Source organism: Myripristis murdjan, chromosome 11 (assembly GCF_902150065.1).
Source record: "Myripristis murdjan chromosome 11, fMyrMur1.1, whole genome shotgun sequence".
Classification (NCBI taxonomy): domain Eukaryota; kingdom Metazoa; phylum Chordata; class Actinopteri; order Holocentriformes; family Holocentridae; genus Myripristis; species Myripristis murdjan.
The window spans coordinates 1,802,117-1,812,116 of record NC_043990.1 but is presented as its reverse complement, the minus strand read 5'-3'; the positions used below and the strand labels follow the sequence as shown (position 1 = coordinate 1,812,116).

At 44.5% G+C, this 10,000-nt stretch overlaps 1 non-coding gene across 1 annotated transcript; it reads left to right on the top strand.

Moving 5' to 3' along the window:
* The first annotated feature begins 6,259 nt into the window (after positions 1-6,259).
* On the top strand, positions 6,260-6,342 carry trnal-cag (transfer RNA leucine (anticodon CAG)). Its single transcript has one exon. It is a non-coding gene; the product is annotated as a tRNA-Leu (tRNA).
* Positions 6,343-10,000: the final 3,658 nt, after the last annotated feature.

Sequence of the window (10,000 nt, the reverse complement as noted above, 5' to 3'; positions counted from 1 at the left end):
GAGAGAGAGAGAGAGAGAGAGAGAGAGAGAGCAGTGGTCGAGCGAGCTAGACGGTGAATGAAGAGAGCGAGAAGAAATGTTTTTCAAAGGTTTTGAATCTCCACGACCTCGAGAGGATCTTCATCAGACAGACAGGCTGACACACACACACACACACACACACACACAGACACACACACACACACACACACACAGACACACACACACACACACACACACACACACACACACATACACACACACACACCTGATCCCCTCCAGGCTGCCGTCTGACAGAGATAAAGAGGCATCACAGGAAAAAGAGCTGTCACAAAGCTCAAAAAACAAAAATACAGATTAAAACAAAAGAAAGCAAAGGCTCGTGTATTATATCTGTGTGTGTATGTGTGTGTGTGTGTGTGTGTGTGTGTGTGTGTGACAAATCTGCCCTCAAACAGAAAATGACATATTTGTGCTCAGACGTCAGAGACAGTGATCAGGTCAGGCTTCAGAAAACTGATCCTGGAGCTGCTTCAGTCACAACGAGACGCCGCCGCCGCCGCCGCCACCGCCGCCGCCGCGTGTTTGATGGAGCTTCACATCAAAAACTCACCGCTTTTTAGTCATTTTCGCCATTTTCTGCAGCGAGAGCGGCAGCAGAGTCAGATTCAGGCGCTGGATCTGCTGTGAGCCTGCAGGAGGAACGTGGGTTTTAATGTCTTAAATTTGAACATATGAGCTCTTAATTTCCTCATATACATGCTCCTAATCTCATTTATCCATCTTTTCATTTCTTTTCATCAAAAATTTGCCGGGCTCCTCTGCATGAAATTCAACATTTCTGACATGTCAAACCTGTAACCTGCTGCTGAACTCAGTGTTTTCATGAAGGTGACATGACAGCTGGTGGCTCACACACTGCATTTACACTGCATTTCTTCTATTTCTTCTAAATCTGCACATTGTATACACCTATGCACACGGTATTTTGCACATTTTTTGCACATTGTTGTACTTAGATCTCTAGTGTCATCTCTTATTCTTTATTTTTTTATTTATTTAATCTTGTAATCTGTGGATACTGCTGAAAACTGGGAATTTCCTTCGGGATGAATAAAGTATCTATCTATCTATCTATCTATCTATCTATCTATCTATCTATCTATCTATCTATCTTTCCATGCACACAGGAAAGCAGACTGTTCACCTCAGCAGCTGCAGGAACAAATCCACAAACATCCTGGACTTACCTGCTCCAAGATCTGTTTTCATAAATAAAAGAAAAAAAAAGTTGACTGATTTTTTGTTTGTTTTTTCCCAGCAGCAGCTGCTATCTAAGCTAAAGGAGTCTGTTAGAATGAATAACAACAATAAAACAATAAACATATTCCTACCTGGAACAAAACCAAATACAGACACTTCCCGTTACACGAACCTCACACGGTTGATGTCTGGTGATCAAATCTGTTGTTTTACTTTGAAATCTGAGCCGACGTCCCTCTGGATTTTCTCTCTCATTATCTTTTCGGTTTCAGCGGCTGAGCGTCGCACCCTGAGCGGGACGGCCGGGGCTGGCTGGGGCTGGTGGGGGCTGGTGGAGGCTGGTTGGGTTAGTTAGTTGGTGGGGGTTGGTTGGGCTGGTGGAGGTAATCACACTCGGCTCTCTGAGGTGAACTCTGATGATTGGGGGGGCAGCAGGGGGGACCTGAGGGGGTACGGGGTGCTGCGGGCCATCTGGTCCCGGCGAGCCCGCGGTGAGAGGTGTGTTCACGACGTCGGCTCCGAGTCAAAGCGGGTCCCAGCCGGCGCCGGGCTCCAGGTCTGCTCGTGGCTCCTCATGCGGCAGGACTTCCAGGCGCAGGCGGGGCTGGAGGGCGGCCAGCGGCGGGGCCTCGGCGGTGCAGCTTCATGCTCTTTGCGGATGACTGCACCCTGTCGGCTTCACCGAGCCGCGACCTCCAGCGGGCCCCGGGCCGCTTGGCAGCCGAGTGTGAATCGGTGGAGGATCAGCACCTCCGTGTCCGGGGCCGCGGGACTCTGCAGGAGCAACATGGCCGCTGCCCCGGGTGGAGGGCGGCAGGTAGCTCCAGGTCCTGTTCACAGTGAGGGGGGGTGGGGACGACAGACGGATCGCGGCGGAGCACTCCCAAACATTTTCTGCCTGGCCCCTCCTTTAAAATATTACCCCACCCTACATGCATGTCATGAACACACTCAGACATGAGCTTTGCATGTAAACTCCTACAGAGCTGATGTGTAATTATTACAGAGCTGCAGCGTCAGAATGTGACACCTGAACGCTCACCTCTGCTCAGCGTCACGATATCGATGGAGGCGTCTGTTCACTCTCTGCATTCGTTTGGTCTGTATTTGTGGCGGTTTTCAAGAAGCGAGACGTGAAGAAGAAATATATAACACTGGTTCTTGGGAATTTGGATAAATCATGTCTCACTAAGAAAAATGCTATTTCTGCTGGAAATTTACATTTTAATGAATAAAAAGAATCAAGGGCATAATCAGGGGGTCCTTTGCACATTTGTAAGGTTCTTTTATAGGTTTATTTTTAATTTTTATTAGTTTAATGATTATATGTTGGCCCATGACCTACAAAACCAGTTGTCCTCGGATAGGAGATAATCATTTCAACTTGATTAAAACAACAAAAAGTAATAATTTCATTGAATAATATCTTTACCACATGAAAGAGTACATCATAATATGTATTAAAAACTACAAACGATGGGTTTTGAACAATATTTACTATTATTTTGTGGTTGCTCAAAATGTGTCCCAGATATTCGTCACCACCGTCAGATATTTATTTAAAAAATAATAATAAAAAAACTACAAGGTCAATTACATTCCTGAGGAGCCCTTTTCAAACCTTCAGCTCTACTGCATGCTTCAAGACCGCTCAGGCTCCTGGAAGTTTGCTGTTTTCTCTTAAATCTCTTCATATTTTTGGACACTGCTACTGTCACAACCATAACATGTCAACACTGTCACTTTTGTATAAAAAATATTAAATTAGATTATGGAATAAATGTATACTTTTTAAGAAGAGGTCTGATGCAGGTAGCAACAGGGCGAAAACAAGCTGGCTAATGTGAACAACTCATGCTGATCATGTGAAAGAGCAGGTTTTTGTCACCACCGTCAGACGTCACCACCGTCAGGTTTTCTGTGTGACGGTGATGACTGAAGTCTGAAAAATGCTTATAACAGAGCTCAGGATTCTTATTTTTTGTCCCAAATAGTTAAATAAAGGTGTTAAGCAAGAAGCCATTGACTTGAGTGGTATAAATTTTGGAAATGTATGTTTTAATGAGGCCACTGTCACCACCGTCAGAGGCAGTTATATTGGTTTTAAATGAATATGCTTACAATATGTTACATTACAGTGACGGTGTTGACAAAAACAAAGTAGCCTAATAACTGGAAAAACCTATTTTATGAAAAAAATGCAAAATGAGGAGGTTGCACCGGTACATTGCTGAACAGCCAAGCCAAGAGAAGAGAACTGTCTGTCCTCCTGTGACGGTGTGTTCAATGACCTCACAGGCAGCTAGCAGCTCCGTTATTATGACCTCCTCCACCACCGCCGCCATGTTTGCTGTTGTCAGAAACTCTGGACTCGGTGCTGCCCTCTGGTGGATTTACTGCTGAACATCCACGCCGACATAAAGGAGGCTCTGAAGCGCGTGGGCAGAGACGGCTTCATTGTTTGAAATGGACTTTTTTTTTAATTCTTAAAGGAGCATAAATGAGCCTTCACTGCAAAACTAAACAAAACTAAACAAGGAACCAGTCACTGTTAGAGTGGAAAGATTAAAGGTGACACTGCAGCGTGCATGTTGATCATTTTTACCGTGGAACAGCATTCACTTCTTTCATTTTCACTGCGCTGATGAAGCCGAGGGCGAGATATACCTCGTCATATTTTCTCGTTTTTGTTTTGCTTTACCTGCCCAGGCTTTGTTAGCAGTGCAGAACCAGGCATCGTTTTCCTGGAGGTTTATTTTAAATTCGCCTTCGTCTGCGTCGTTTCACGGCGGTCGGCATCAGTCGACGGTGCATCACCGCCCCCTGCTGGACGTTTCGATGTCCACTCAGAGAGACGGACATTTAGCCGTGCTTTTATAAGTCGGGGCCCCAGTTTGGGAGCCAGCGCTGTCCTGGACCAGCCATCACTGAGGGCCCACTCACATTGGCAAGTTTGAGTCCGTATCGTGCTAAAGCCAAAATCCCCCCCTCTCCAGTCCCCGGCTGGCCTGCACTCACATTGCCTTTTTCCCAAACGCGCCCAAGCACGATTGCCCCCGGTGTGCACGTCATCACGTTGAAATACGACAACAACAGGCATGGCCCGACGTCATTATAAATCAATGTAGTTCAAATACATCATGTCTTCCTTTTAACTAAAAAACGTTTTTGGTCCTTTTAATCAGACATGGGATGTTTATTTACCTTGACAGTTTCGGAGGTAACTTCCTCCTCCTTCAGAAAGGTCCAACTGACAGCCGGAGCGGCACCTGTCAGATCCGGCAGACCGGGTGACCGGGTGGCCGCACACCGCGCGGTGCCGCGGCCAGTGCTGGCCGGTGCCGACGCGGTGCCGGCCAGCACCAGGTCTGCCGGATCTCCGCACACAGACTGCTGTACTTTCATTATAAACCGACTTTTGTTTATACGCGGTTGCAGCAGCACAACAGACAGTGACACAGACAACATGGTTGATTATTGATTGCGCAACGCGGCCATTCACCGGTAATCGCGCTGCGCACATTAAACAGTTTTGCAGAGGCAGGAGGAAAGTTGCATGATTTACATCCGCGCACTGCGTGCGTGACCGTGCATGTGCTCATGTACGCGCCCGTACCGCGCTGAAGCACACCCCTTCCAACCGTGCCAGAGCGGGGGAAGTGAACTGTATTCAAGCACGATACGGAGGATCACACTGATCAAAGAATCCGGATTTTAAGGGCAATCGTGCTTGGGCGCGGATCAAACTTGCCAGTGTGAGTGGCCTCTGAACGAACAAACTGTCCACCAGTGAGTCACACAATTATTATTATTATTATAAAATATAATGTTGTTGGGAAAAAATGATTCACCTTTGGAAAAAAATAAAGTTGCAGTAAAGTTATTTCAGTGTACGGTACATATTTTTTTCTTTTTTTTTTTTTGAGGAAGGTTTTCGGTGTGTTTTAGGTTGGGGGTTTGAATCCCACATCAACATCTGGCGTCTGAGCCACGTCACACATCCATGAGTGCACACACACACTCACACACACACACACACACACACACATATAAACCAGAAAAACAGGCTTGTTTTGCTGTTTTGTCCCGTTGGAGCGGCTCGCTGTGGTGAATGCTGATATTTTAAGGCTTTTCAGTCTAAAAAAAAAAAAAAAAAAAACAAGTGGTTGTGTGTGTTTGTGCAAATGAAAAGGGTGAGTCAGCGGAGTTTCCGGTACATTCCTGCCTGAGTGTGTCCAGATTTATCTCCGGAGTTCCCGGTGGGCCCGCGAACGCCTCACGAGTCCCGCCGCCGTCCGTCCGTCCGTCCGCCGCCTCAGAAATGAGATTTATCTGAAGATGAAAGGGAAGCCGCTCTGAGATGAGATTCACCGCATGGAGGAAAAAAAAAAAAAAAAAAAAAAAAAAAACGTGATGCGATTACAAACAGAGTCAGGAACACGAGACGAGACGACAGAACGCAATAAATCAGCCCTCGCTTTACAGAGGAAAAAATACTGTTACAGATTGGGATCTTTAATATTTTAATATTTTAGAGATGTGCAACTCGATCAGCAGATACGGTGAAAGCTTTCCCTGGTTAGAGAAAGCAAAAAAGTCTCATTCAGTCTCATCTCCAGCCTTCAAATCTGGATTTTCCTCCAACAAGATAAAAAAAATAAATAAATCCAGAAGCAAGTGAACCTGCTCTAACAGGTGGGATTATCTCATCCCACCGGCAGAGTTTCTGAGCCTGTTTGAAGAAAAGAAAGATTCAAAAGCTGAAAAATATATAGGTTTTTTTTTTTTTCATTTTTTGTTTTTTTATTTTATTTTTCAACTTTTCAACTATGATGTTTTTAAACTGACATGAAAACAAACTACTGGTAACATTTTCTTTAGCTGAAATAAAATGAACTAACACAAACTAAAAACTAAACACACTGTGAGAAGCCCAAGAAAATTCATTCAAATGAAATCAAATCAGAGAATCAAATCAGAGAATGACCCTGTAATCTTAGTCTGACATGCAGGCGGAGTCAGGATGGCCGAGCGGTCTAAGGCGCTGCGTTCAGGTCGCAGTCTCCCCTGGAGGCGTGGGTTCGAATCCCACTTCTGACAGCCAGTGTTTTGTGAATTTCCCAGTTTGGGATCAATAAAGTTTACCTCCTCAGGGAGTCACGACTCTACGATCAGCCACCAGGATCAAATGAAACTTAATCCAAGAAAATCCTGGAAACAAGTGGGATTATCTCATCCCACTGGCAGGTTGTTTACCTTTGTTAAAGAGGAACTTTTTTTTTTTCTACTCAGTGAGACTAAATGATTTTTGTTTTTTTACAGGGTTTAAATAAAGGTATAGGTTTGTGTCCTAAACGGCTTGGCAGCGTGTCGAAAACGAACTCCCTCGTTAGTCAGATTGGCGCCGGCGGCTCTCGGCCTCGTTTAGCGCCGCTCGTCTTCCTCAGACAAACGAACGGCGGAGCGGCGAGCGGATCTTCCTCCGGAGGGAAGCTCGGAGCCCGAAGGCGCCAGTTTCTGATGGTTTTGTGTTTGGGGTTTGGGAAGCAGCACACACACCTGAGACACACCTCGGCCCTGACAGCCAATCACAGCCTCTCCTCGTTTAACCCGTCAGCTCGCTGTCTTCCAGAGGAGGAAGCCACATCGCTTTTAACGCCGGAGTGAAGATACTGCTGTCACACCAAACTAGACCTCCTAAGGAACCGAAGGAATCGATGAAAAACTAGCATATCTGATTCCAGCTGCTGCCTTGACCTCCAAAAAATACAATTCTTACAGAAATCTCCAAATCTCCAAAGTTTTTGACACCAAATCAGAGCCTGGATGTTTCTGTGGTGTCCCTCAGGGTCTTGGTGATGTAATCTGGGATTTTGGGAGGATTTTGTGACCAAAAATGGTTCAACTTGCACCAAACCTGTGTAACAAACGGTATCAACATAAAAAACTGCTGCAACAACTTATGAGACACAACTGAACATGGGAATGGCTTCATAAACTCCCATCATAACAATCAAGTTCAAGTTCAAGTTCAAGTTTTATTCGTCACATGCATGAATGTACGGGTGCAGCAGCAGTGAAATGTAATTGCAACAACTCCGGCACTGTGCATGTAAAAAATAGATAGAATAAAATAGTTAAAAAAAATAAAATAAAGATAAAATAGAAAGTATATATAACATTCCTATATACAATGTACAACCTATGTACAATATACAACAATATACAGTAAGTACAAACAGGTAGAAGGCAAAACCCTGAAGAACAACACGCTCCGACGGAGGTTCAGAGTTAGTGTGAAACCAGTCATTTTTCACTCTAAATAAATAAAAATAAAGGCATCTGATCAAAACACAGTGTTCATTACAGATTCATGACTATAATAACACACAGCTCAGATTCAGATGATGTTCACCTCTTCTGTTTGGCTTCTGCTGTTGACCTTTGACCCCCTGAAGACCCCCAGCCTTGAACGGACAGAAATGTGATTTTGACGCTGCAAATAAAAACTTATTTTAACAAGTAACTCAGTTTTTTATTGAGTGTTTATAACAGGATGAAATGAGATGAGAAGCTGCTTCCTGTCACTTTTTCAGGTTTTGCACTTTTTTTCTTGAAGTAAATTTTTGTTGCTCTTTGTTTTTACACATCAGATGACCTCTTTGAGTTGTTTTTTTTCCTCAGTGTGTGTGTGGCGGTGTGTGTGTGGCGGTGTGTGTGCACTCTGAGCGTGTCGCGGCAGCACACCTGCTCGCTCCCACGTGACATCACAGGTGCTGCCAGGTGTGACCGCATCACAGCTTCTGCACTTTTCCAGACGGAACGTGCAGCTTCCAGACCTGATACGAGCCTGGAGTCAGCAAAATAATCCACCAAGGCAAAAAAAATCCCACTGTTATGAAGCCGTTCAGTCTCATCTTCACTGTGGGATTAGATAATCCCACTCGTTTCCAGGTCAGTTTCACTTGTCTCAGGATTTTTTTTTTTTTTTTTTTTTCCCAGAATAAGGCTGATCGGCCATGAGAATAAAGAAAATGACACAAAATTCTGGAAACAGGTTCATTAGCATTAGAAACGTGTGGGATTATCTCATCCCACTGGTGAAAAACAAGATTTAAATCCTGAAACTGAGACTGGATTATTTGTCCAGATGAGGATTTTTTTTTTTCAGTGCAGATTTCTAAAGTAGAAATGTAAAATATGCGGTTGGGTTAATCCATAATCACAGCTGGATTAACACGTTGGCCCGCTGTCACCACACTGTGTGAATGATACACATGAATGCTAATTATTAATTAACCATCATCACCGCTAATTAGCAGATTTTAATCAGCCGCCATCTTGGATTTTTTCTCCAGAGAGTTTAGTCGACCTGCTGCAGACAAAAAGGAAGAGGAGGAGGAGGAGGAATGGAGGGATAGAGGATGAGACCGAGGAGAGGTGAAAAAGGAGAGACAGGAAGGAAGGAAGGAAGGGATGAGATGATGAGGAAAAAAGAAAAAGGGATGATGAAAGGAAGAGAAACCGTAAGAAGGGAGGAAAATGGGGAAGAAAACAAGTAGAGAAGGTCAAGGAGGAGAAGAGAGGAGAGAAGAGGAGAAGAGAGGAGGAGGAGGAGGAGAGTTACAGGCGGTGATGATCTGGTTACCTGAGAGACGGTAACCACGGCAGCCAAGCTTTTGACCTCCTATCATCGTTTCTCCAGCGTTCCCATCTGTTCATCATTACAGAGAGAGAGAGAGAGAGAGAGAGAGAGAGGGAGAGAGAGAGAGAGAGAGAGAGAGAGAGAGAGGGAGGTTTGATGAGGTTCATGTCGTCTGAATCTTCAGTTTGGTTTCAAATAAGAGTCTCTGCTCTGCCATTTAAGAGCCACTCAGAGACGTGATGCTGTTATTTAAGTGTTTTATATGTTTATTATTTTATATGTTTATTCCACAGAAAAACGACTCATAAGCCACGAAAAATGGCTTGAAAACGCCTCCGAGTCCAAATTGTTACTGATGATGTGAGATTTTATGCGAATCTGTCGGCTAAACTCTGCACCTCTGCGCTTTTATTGTGAAGAGCCCGGAGCCGTGTGGGCGTGGCTGTCAGGTGTGCAGTGACAGCAGGTGGCGCTGTGCACTGTGACGTTAATATGTTTAATGTTAAGAGGCTTTCCACTGCAGTGAATGAAGGTGTGTTCATTTATGAAGCGTTAATGTGTGATATTTGTTTGTTTGTTTGTTTGTCTGTTTGTTTGTTTGCAGTAGGAACAGCAGTTGAAGTCTGTAGCTGTGAGTCTCTGCTTAAATCTTCCACAAAACTCAGTTTCAGTGCGTCCAAGAGGCTGGTTTGCTGCTAAATCTTTTAAAAAAATAACTTTAAAAAACAAATTTACAACTTTATTCTCTTTATTCTGTATTTTTTATTTTTTATCTTTTATGTTTTGGTTTTTTGAGAATAAAAAGATTCAGGCAGCTGATGCAAACTCCGACACTCCTGCCTGTTTTTTCTGTATTAAGATAATATTTGTGTTCAAGTGTGTACGTGTGTGCAGCAGTGTGTGTGTGTGTGTGTGTGTGTGTGTGTGTGTGTGTGTGTACGTGTGTGCAGCAGTGTGTGTGTGTGTGTGTGTGTGTGTGTGTGTGTGTCTGCGGGCGCTCGGTGTTGGTTGCGGGGTCACGAGGTCAGACGGAGGTTTCTGTCCGGGCCGCTGGCGAAGCACACCTCGCTCGCCCGCTCGCTCGCTCTCTGTCTGTCAGTCTGTGTTTTCTTT